Genomic DNA, 11,052 nt, shown 5'->3' with positions numbered 1-11,052 from the left:
ATTGTGACATTATCATGAGCCCTTATTGAAGATGGAGGTCATTAGTGGGCTTTTGTTGCTATTCAGTCATTGACTTGTGTCTTCCTCTTCATGATACCATGTACTGTAGAGGGCTAGAACTGAACAGATGAAAGGTAATCTAGCACATGAGGCTAAACACCAATTGGACAATTCTCTACTGCCACATGTTTGGAGGGTGAACCTACTTAACTCTTCTGTGTGGGCTCGATTGGTGGGTGTGGACAAAGAAGGGGAAGTGACATGAGTGGGTGGAGGAGGAGGAGGAGATTGATTCATTCTCTTGGAAGTGGAGAGAGAGGAAGGAGGTGTGGAGATTGCTAGATCTAATCCCCTGACTGTGACCACAAAAGACCAAGAATAAAGACTTTTAATTATCCTGACTCTGGCTGATTCTAAGAGATCCAGGGTCCCAACAATGGACCGTGCTGTTTATGGGGTTTTCCTGAAAAATGTATTGAAGGGTTTTGTCATTTCCTTCTCCAGTTGATTTCGACAAGCACTGGTTGAGTGACTGTCCCAGAGTCACACAATTAACAAGTGTTTGATGCTGGATTTGAATTCAGGTTTTTGCTCTATCTAGTAGATAGGCTGCTATTTTATAATGAAAAGTGGCATGTATACAAGGGGCAGGCTATTTTAAAAGACCCATTTTCTAGGGCACAGACACTTACTTTGATATCTTTACAAATTATTAAGTAGCAATTTAACAAATTTTAATGGGGTACAATGAGAAGAAGAACACTGGCAATGCAGTTGATCACCTGCCTGACATCTGGCAAGCATTGGAATTCCCTCGACCATGATTTCCTTACAAGGAAAAGGAGGGGAATTGAACTATATAGCCCAAAATACTATATGGCCTCTGAGGCCACTTCTAGCCCTAAATTTATAATCCTATGACATCAATTTGGAATCACATTCTATCATTTATTTCCAGCCCTTTAGGTCTCTGGGTTTCAGTTTCCTGATTTATAAAAATGAGGAATTTGGATTAAATGTCCCTAATGTCCTTTCTAGCTCCAGACCTATTGATGTTTAAGTCTCACATAGATGACCTGATTTAGGTTAGTCATCCTACAGAAGCTCTTCTTAAAGTTACAGGAGATATGACTTGGATAGGATTTGGAAGCAGGATTTCCACTCTGACAAGCTTTCTGGGCTCTGTTCACATTTCCTTATGCTTAATACAAGGATGATCGTTCTGGCTCTCTCCCTCAATGAAAAAGTGAAAGAATTAATGAGCTCTATTAAATTCTTTCAGTTCCTGGAAGAAAGCAGGATATAAACACTGTATTAATATTTTACACATGTTAACATTTTATGGTTACATAAAATATTGCTTTTTTCCCTGTGATCAAACATGTTGCCCATCTCCAAAAGATTCAGGCTTTTTTCCCTCTCTTCCTATACCTTCTGCCCCCAGTTTCTTTCCAAATATATGTTAGCTTTATTCTCAGGGATACAAAAGTATATTCTACTTTATGAGAACATATAATATAAGAAAGGCAGCTCCTTAAGGTTAGGGACTTTTTGCCTCTATATCTATAATATCTAACTCAGGGTTTAGCACATAGTAGGTACTTAATAAACAGTTAATTATTGTACTTAATTACCTTATAAATGCTGCATTTCCATGTAGAATGCAAACTCCCTTGGGACAAATATATATATATATATATATATATATATATATATATATATATATATATATATATTGCCTCTTTATTCTTAGCATCTTGCACATGCTAGATGCTTAAATAAATGCTTGCTAAATGGCATCAGATAGAGAAAACTAGAAGTATCCAACTATTTGTCTTTATAGCTTGTAGAGATGATTACAATGTATCCAGGAAGAATAATCTTTATCTCCTGTGGATATTATTTCATTCATTTTATGTTCTTGCCAGGTTTCCTTGCTGTTATCCAAATATGACATTTCTAACTTTCCTGTCTTTGTAAAGGAACATAATCTCTCTCCCTCTCTTTTCCCTATCTACACCTCTGTTTGCTTTCTTTCCTCCTTTCTTCTTTCCTCTCCTCTTCTTCCCTCTCTTTTATTCTCCTTTTTTCCTCCCCTCCTCTCCCTTCTCCTCACCCTCTCCTACTTTCCTTTCTCCCCCTTTCTTCCCCTGTTCTCTTCCTCCCCTCCTTTTTCCTCTTTTCTCGTAGTGATTTTTGTACTGTCTTTCTCAAAATCATGGCAAACCACTCCAGTATCATTATCAAGAACACCCCAAATGGGTTCAGAATCAGACACAATTGCAATGGTTGAACAACAACAAAGAATTCAATGCTTAACAGCTTCAATCCAGCCAATGTTTCTTAACCACCTATTTGTGATCTGAGTTATTGAAGGAACTCTTGAATCACTGAAATAGATCCTAGATCTTTCTGAGTATCTGAGTAACATAGGGGGAAATATAGACTGAAGACAAAGACAAAATTGTAGCATGATAGAGTTAGACATTCCCTCTCTTCAATATTTCCAATTTAACCTATTCTAGTTTTCTTTGCATATCAGTGTTTTCCTACAGTCTTTCCCAGACTACAAACTCTGAGAGTAATGAGAGTTTAGCACAATATTTAGCACATGATAGGGATTTAATAAATGTTTATTGTAAAATTGCTGGTTACTTTTTGTATCAATTTAGCCAAATCATCATACTTCTTCGACTTCATATTCCACATTTTAAAAATTCTTAGACTGTGATCTTTCAGATCCCTTCCAAGTTGAACTACAATGCTAAAATTTTGTCTTCACTCTATTTCTTCCCATGTGATTCAGAAGGATATGGGATCTATCTCCATGCTTTTGGAGTTCCTCCAATAACTGAAATCTGAAGTAAACCTAGATAGTTAATGAACACTTACTGGACTGAATCTGCAAAGCACAGACTTTTTTTATTGTTCATTCTTCTATCAAATGATATTGGCGTCTGATTTTGAAACAATTTGGAGTTTTCTGGAGAAAGATACTGGAGTGAATTGCCATTTCTTTCTCCAGCTCATTTTACAAATGAATGACTGAGGTAAATAGGATAAGTGACTTGCCCAGGGTCATTCAAGCTAGTAAGTGTCTGAGGCCAGATTTGAACTCCTGACTTCAGGCCTAGTACTCTATTCACTGTGTCACCTAGCTGCTCTTCTTGAATTCTGCTTCCCAGCAAAATATAAACTCTTTGAGACACTTAATAAATGCTAGTTGGTTTTAATTCAGTTCTATTTATTTGCTCCTTTGATATCTCCCTTACTCACTATCACCCAATGGCAATTGATACCTTGCCTTCCCACGTGGAAAAAGTTAAGTAGATGTAATATCATAAGGCCTGAAGAAAAAAAATGTGTTTTTAAGGTGTTGTGGATTCAAGTCAATAAAAACTAAACTAATAAATGTGGTGGGTATATGGGTAATTTGCTAAAGTGTAGTTATACTAGGTGATAATTATGTTAAGAAAGGGAGAATTTCAAACTTCACTTGTGAGATAAGGCTGAAATTAAGGGGGTAATGGATAGTGTGAAGTAGAAAAGCAAAATTATTTCAAAGGCTCTATTCCTTGTCCTATTGCCTACTATTTGCATTTTCTATTTTTAGTCTCTTCCTTATACACAATTCCCAAAAACTAAATGTTTGACCATATTACTCTCTGGTTCACACATTTTAGGCAAAACCATTCTCTCTCTAATATAATAGATTTTTTTTTACTTTGTCTTTTATTTGAGGTCCCCCATAACTTGTGGGAAAACTATTTGTCTAGTCTTATTTCCATAATAATCTTCTTCCTTCACCAACTGCAAGAGAACGCCAACTTTGACTTCTAGATGACCTTTCAAATTGATCTGCCATCCTTTACCATGAAGGTAACCATTTTTCAATCATGAAGCTTCAAAAATTCTATTTTTAATCTGACCATCATCTCTACTTCTTTCTCAATAGAAATTACTTTGTGAATTATGCTGTAATGACTTCAGCATTCATTTGTCATCATTTACCAACAGAAACTTGGATTCTTCAGTATGTCACCCTAGTTTATAATAGGGGAGCTTTCGCCTCACCTTCTACCCATTGGTTCCAACCTATGTGTCTAGTTCCGCCTGCCCCCCATTTCTTCTCCCACCAGAATATAAAATTCTTGAGGGTAGAGATTATCTTCCTTGTTTATATTCATATCACCACTTATCACAGACTGTTTTTATAATAGTATACATTTAATAAATGCTTTCTCTTCCTTTGTCCTTCTGCCTCTTTCTCACCATCTTTCCCTTTTTCCTTCTGCCTGTATTTCCCTCCCTCTTGTCTTTCTGGTTTTCTGTTTCCCTTATTCTTTTCCCTCTTCATTCTTCCTCTCTCTTCCCAATAATCAAAGTTCCTCCAATATAATATTCTCTCTCTTCTTGATTTTTCCTTGATTTCTTTTGTAGCTGTTACATCTTTCTTTTGTCCAGTCATTTAAGTCATGCCTGACTTTTCATGACTCCATTTCAAGTTTTTATGAAAAGAAAAGTTACTGAAGCTGTTTCCTTCTTCAGCTCATTTTACAGATGAAGAATTGAGCAAAGAAGGCAAAAAGGCTTGCCCAGAGTCACACAGTTAGTAAATGTTTGAGGCCAAATTTGAACTCAGAATGATGAGTCTTCCTGACTTCTATCTATTCTATCCACTGTGTGCCACCTAACTGTCCATTATATTTATCTAGCATCTGTATGCAAGCATATGGTAGACACTCAATATCTGCTGAATTGAAATTGTTGAATTTTTAAGGGTGTTGGGGAAAGAAAAGGAGATTTTGAAAATTTCTCCTGCTTGTTTTGGACAGAGGTGAACTACCTTGGAGATGGGGCAATGGAAGAGGGGGATCAAAACTATAAGAATTACTTCTCCATCCCCATATCTCCTGCTTAAGACATAGCTCTTATTCAGTCCTTCCTGATCAAGGTCTGAAATCTTGTATCTAATCTTGAATCCCCCAGCTCAGTAGGCATAACTGCCAACTCTGGGATGATGTAAACATTTAGAGTAGAAGGCTCTTTACTTTTTTCTTAATAGAATAAATAAAACAACATTAATAATAGACGTGGCTCTGAGAAAAAGTACGGGAACCCAAAGCTTACTAGAGCTGTCTAGTCAACAGTGGAGAAATTCCATACTTGTTTATGATTTTGCTTCAGTCTATGAATATGGACGACTCAGAGGCAGACAAGAAATTGGTATGTCAATATATTCTAGTCTGGGTGAATATATTTAATATCATATTGAAAACAAACTCTTTCAGATTTATTTCAAAGTATTCACCTACATGTACTCTACACTTCAGCCAAACTGGACATTTCTTTGCTTCTCAAACCTATCCAGTAATTTTGTGCCTCTGCTGTTTTGATCTTTCTGAAACATTCCCTTCCCCCTCGATACACCCACTAAAGTTCCTCTTTCCCTTAATTCTCAACTTAAATGCCATCCAATATCCACTGGTACAAGGTTATGTATGGCCTTTGAACGTGGCAGGCAGTGATGAATTAGCAATAGAAACCAGGCCAGGTCAGCAGGCAGAAAAATCAGCATGGCACATAGATAATGGGGGAAGGTAAGAAGGGAAAGGAAGCAGGCAAAAGGGAGGAGGGTCCTTTTCTATACACACTTACTATGTGTTACTATGCTAAATGTGTTAAAATTCATAAAAATGATCCATCATTTGATAAGATGGATCAAAATTGAAGTGATAATGGGAGCATTCTGGAATAGCACTGAAGACTTGGGTTCAAATCCTAGATCTTCTACTGACTATCCTTTCACATCCTGGAGAAGCCAGGGAAAACCTAATGGGAATCCCAATTTTGAAGAAGGTCAAATACTGCTCCAATTTTCAAAATAGGGGGAGGAAAGAAGGAAATGAGGAAGGGAGGGAGGAAGGAAGGAAGAGAGGGAAGAAGGAAGGAAGGAAGGAAGGAAGGAAGGAAGGAAGGAAGGAAGGAAGGAAGGAAGGAAGGAAGGAAGGAAGGAAGGAAGGAAAGAATGGAATGGAATGAAAAAGGAAAAAAAAAGCAGAATCTTAATAGCTTATGAGCTTGATTTATATTCCTGGGAAAATCTTTGAACTGATCATTAAAGTAATGACTAGAAAATATATTTAAAAAAAAGAAAAGAAAAGAAAAAGAAAATGGTGATTACAAAGAGCTACATGGTTTTATTCCTGGAAGAAAGGGAGTTAGTTAGGATTATATTATGACATGCTAGTGAATGGGTAATGAGAGTCATGCAAGTAGAGAGAAAAGTACACATCTCAGATGTGCATAGGAAGAATCCCCAAACCTATGCAACTAATTGGATGATAGAAAGTTAAGGGGTAGAATAGGAAACAATGATTCTATATTCTAAGCCTTGTTCTAAAATATATGTGATCTTTTGCAACTGGTAATTTATTGATCATAAGTTCATATCCTAACTTATACAATGCACAAAAAGTAGATGGAATTATGTCATAAGACTTTGATGAATTTAATCCATAATTATTTAAGAAAATTCACTGAAAGTAAGAAGACCACAAAAATCATATACTGTACCTGTATTGAAAGGAACTATTTAAGAGACATTTTTCAGCTATAGAACTTTTCATGGAAAATATCAGAAATGATGCTGTTTCTTTGGAAGAAAAATGTATTTTTGACACTGTTGACTTCTTTGATTAGAATTAATGACCCAATGGAAAGGCTAATTAGCTGGTCTCATTCATCCAAAGCTGAGAGAAGTAAAGATTAGTTCTCAATGGGGTGAGAAAGTCTTGTCCCCCAGAATGCCTCATCTCAATTCTATGTTGGTGATACCTAAAATAATTCATTCTATGGACATAAATGTCTAACTCTATCTGGTACTTTTTTTTTTTCTCAAGGATACATATATATACATACATATATATATGTGTGTGTGTGTGTGTGTGTGTGTGTGTGTGTGTGTGTGTGTGTGTGTGTATTTGGTAAAATGCTTTTGACTTTTTAAAGCAATATACAGAGATAGTAATTAGTAGTTGTACTGCTATGTTTTTGACTCCCTTCATGTCTCAGCTCAAATCTGAGCACTCCAGGAGTTATTGTGCTTTATACTTTATGCAAATACTTTATGCAAATATTCTATTTACCTGTATACATGTTTACTTGTTTTTTTATTAAAATGTAATTTCTTCGAGGTCAAATATTGCTTTTTTATTATTGTGTACTTATATACATAAAGCTTAGCATGTCTTTGATAGGAAGAGCTTAATGCTGTATGAATTGACTTGACTTGAATTGACTAGATTATGTATAGAAAGTTGTCTGTTGCCAAATTCATGTAGTTGGTTAATTTACACAAACTTTTTGTCTATAAAATGCCACAGACTAGGTCTACTATCATATAGTAATGTTGACCTTGGCAAAAATGGATTTGCTTATCTTTCTTTGAGAATGATCTTCTCTTCTCAATCATCTACCATATGGCTAATCACTAAGACTCATCATCTCAGGTAAATAAATTTGGAATGATCATCAAACTAGCATTGTCATTTCCTATTTGCCAATTAGTTATTAGGCATATGTGTTATAATGGGAAGAATACTAGCTTTGGAATGAGAGGACCAAGATTCAACTCCAGCCTGTATCATTTATCACTTGTGGACAAGTTGGACTCAATTCTAATGTCTCTTCTATATATCATATAGTGGACTAACCTTGTTACTTCTTTCTGCACATGATTTCCTATATTTTCCTGAAAAATGATATGTTTGAAGTCAGAAGACTAGGTTAGAATCCTTAATGTAATCAGGAGATCATTAAACACTTCAACAACAATACTACATGATGATCAATTCTGATGGACGTGGCTCTCTTCAACAATGAGAGGATCCAAATGAATTCCAATTGATCTGTAATGAACAAAATCAGCGATACCCAATGAAAGAACACTGGGAAATGAGTATGGACCACAACATAATATTTCCACTCTTTCTGTTACTGTTTGCTTGCATTTTTGTTTTTTTCCTTCTCAGGTTATTTTTACCTTCTTTCTAAATCTGATCTTTCCTGGGCAACAAGATAACTGTATAAATATGTGTACATATATTGTATTTAACACATACGTTAACATATTTAACATGTATGACACTACCTGCCATATGGGGAAGGGGTGGAGGGAAAGAGGAGAAAAGTTGGAACAGAAGTTTTTGCAAGGATTAATGTTGAAAAATCACTCATGCATATGTTTTGTAAATAAAAACCTATAATGAAAAATAAAATTAAAAAAAGAATCCTTAATGTATTGCTTATCATGTCTGTTGTCTTGGCTACTAATTTAGTTTCTTTTAGACTTCAGGTTCTCCATTTGTAAAATGAAAATTAAAATAGATTCTTGCTTTAAGATGCCTTATAAATTTGGGACTTTCTATAAGTAACTGTTTATAAGTAACTTCCAACAATCTCTGCTTTTTGGACTTGAAATTTATTTAGTGTAATAACTTGCCAGGGTGGAAATTATTTGATTCTATTGCTGCAGGTCTTGTCTGTATACTAGGAAACTGTCACCTAAATTACTACTATATTACACCTAGATTACTAGATTACCTAGATTAGCTCTATATATTTGGACCTTCCAGAGAATTATACCATTGTTTCCCTCACTAAAGCTCTTGTTGGCTTTCTAACATACTACACATCAGTTCTAATAATCTCGGTTCCAAATTTTTGGGCAAAGATGCTTGAGATGAATTACCTTTGCTTGTCTCTTTCTATACCTTAGTCAACTTCTTCCAGCATTAGGGACCATAGTTAAACCCTTTCCTCTATGCAGTTCATCCCCTCTCAGCCTTTTCCAAAGAGCATATTTTTGTCTGAAATAGTATTTCCCACCAATCAGCCTCAAATTCTTAACATTTCCTGGCTGTGTGACCCTGGGAAAGTCACTTAATACCAATTGCCTCAGCAAAAATAAAAATGGTGGGAGGGCCTTAACACCTAGGAGCAGTCCTTTCCATGTGTCAGGGGAGTTGCTTTCTGTGACCAAGATAAATGAGTCTTTTGGTGAGAAAGCAGAGTAGTACATTTTGAATCAGCAATCAAAAATTCAGTTGGCTACTGCTGAAAACTTGCTTTTTAGGGCTTTCTAGTACACTTGGTTTCTAGCAGTATCAAAATTCAGGTATATAGAATGGCATAAAACTAATGCTCTATCTTTTTCTACCAGGCTTATACACAGATTTCCTTACTCCAATGTGCCCTCAAGCATGTATGTTCATGCACATACAAACAGAAACACATAAGCACACACTCAATCATGACCGATTTTGTTCTTCTTTGTTAATTTAATATGCGTGAAACTTGATGAGTTTTTAACATTTATAAAGGCTGAATTGGAACCAGCAAGGTTATCTACAGCTGGAGGTTTACCGCTTGCCATCACAAAACTTATGCTCACATTTAAGAGACTGTTTTTCACCCTTGTTGGGGAAACTTATTCTGAGAATTCATTGTACTTTTTCCCATGACCTTCTTTCCTGCTGTGACTGTTCTCTTAAAAATGCTTTGTTTTGGGGGCGGAGCCAAGATGGCGGAGAAGAAACACACGACTCAGTGAACATCCTCACTCCCTCACAACCAATTAGATAAATTAAGTCTCAAAATTAGCTCAGGACTGATAGATACCACAAGGACTGGAAGCACGACTTACCAGCTGAAGAGAATCTGGAGTTTCAACAGGAAAGGTCAGTTCTCAGGGGAGGAATAAGAAAGACCAGCACAGACGGTGGGGTAGGGGCACACTGCGCCCATTGCGCTGGGAAGGGCTCTGGGATCAGAGAAGCCACTGAGGTAAAGGAATCTGGCACAGGCTGTTAGCTCTTCTCTGCTAATTATTTAGCAGTTCAGAAGAGAAAGCCAAAATATTTTAAAACTCAGATTAGATTTTCCCCGATCCTGGGGGGTGACTCAGCAGAGAATCGGCACCAGGGGGTGTGGCCTCAGCTACCTCCTGAGAATAGTTAAGAGACTGACAAGTGGTTGGATACGGCCCAAGGCAACACACACTGCCTAGCTTAGCTGGAGGGAGTGGAACTCAGCTCCAGGAAGTCCCAGAGAAGCGGAACCTTTGAACTAGGGACCGCGGTTTCTGGCAGACACTTCCAGTTTGAGCGCAGGGGCTTCTCACGTCACCTGCTGCAGACATCCACTCCCCACCCGGACACATAGGCTGGGCTTCGTGCTGTCTTCACTATTCTACGCCCTTGAAGCACAGTAGTGCTAATCACCTCTGAGGCACTTCCAGGGAGGGGGTGGGGAACTCTCTCCCAGAGCTCTCTCTTAGCGCAGGCGCAGGGGCCGCTGCATCCATCCGGTCTGGGAGGAAGCTGGTAAAGAAGTAAATAATTTCCTACCCCAGGGACAGACCCCAAAACATTTTTTAAGTATGAGCAAAAAAGCTAGAAAAACTATAGATTCCTTCTATACAGAGAAAGAGCGGGTATCCAACCCCGAGGAAGTTAACAGCAAAGATTCAGAAGATAACAACCTAAAGGGGAACGATTCCTGCGCCCCATCACATAACTCTCTCCTAGAAGAAGCTCTTAAAAAATTGAGGGAGATCGAAGAAAAATGGGGAAAAGAAAGGGAAGTTATGATAGAAAATAACAACGTCCTGAAATTGGAGTTGGAAAAAATAAAGAATTCACAGGAGATGCAGGGAAACAAAATTAGTGAATTAGAAAAGGTTAAAAAAACACAGGAAAGTAGGATTTCTGAATTGGAAAAGATAAAAAAGTCTCAAGAAAATAGAATTTCTGAATTGGAAAAAGAAAATAATTCTCAAAAAAAAAAAATTAGGGAAATGGAAAAAAATTCAATAGAGCAAAATAATTCATTTAAAAACGAAATTGGGCATTTACAAAAAGAACTAAAAACTGTGAAAGAAGAAAATAACTCCTTAAAAGTCAGGATGGAACAAATAGAAATGAATGATTCACAGAGAACCCAAGAATCAGTCAAACAAAACAAAAAAAATGAGAAGCTGGAGAACAACGT

General features: G+C 36.9%; 1 protein-coding gene across 1 annotated transcript in view; it reads right to left on the bottom strand.

Moving 5' to 3' along the window:
• SUCLG2 (succinate-CoA ligase GDP-forming subunit beta) overlaps positions 1–9,725 on the bottom strand; it is a 586,130-nt gene extending 576,405 nt beyond the window's left edge. Inside the window, exon 1 of the mRNA XM_074284147.1 lies at positions 9,707–9,725. The gene's annotated coding sequence lies outside the window, so the exon portion shown is untranslated. The remainder of the gene's footprint in view (positions 1–9,706) is intronic.
• Between the last annotated feature and the right edge of the window lie 1,327 nt (positions 9,726–11,052).

Source organism: Sminthopsis crassicaudata, chromosome 1 (genome assembly GCF_048593235.1).
Source record: "Sminthopsis crassicaudata isolate SCR6 chromosome 1, ASM4859323v1, whole genome shotgun sequence".
NCBI classification, from domain to species: Eukaryota; Metazoa; Chordata; class Mammalia; order Dasyuromorphia; family Dasyuridae; genus Sminthopsis; species Sminthopsis crassicaudata.
Note: the sequence above shows the minus strand (reverse complement) of the source record. Positions and strands in the feature narration are given on the sequence as shown.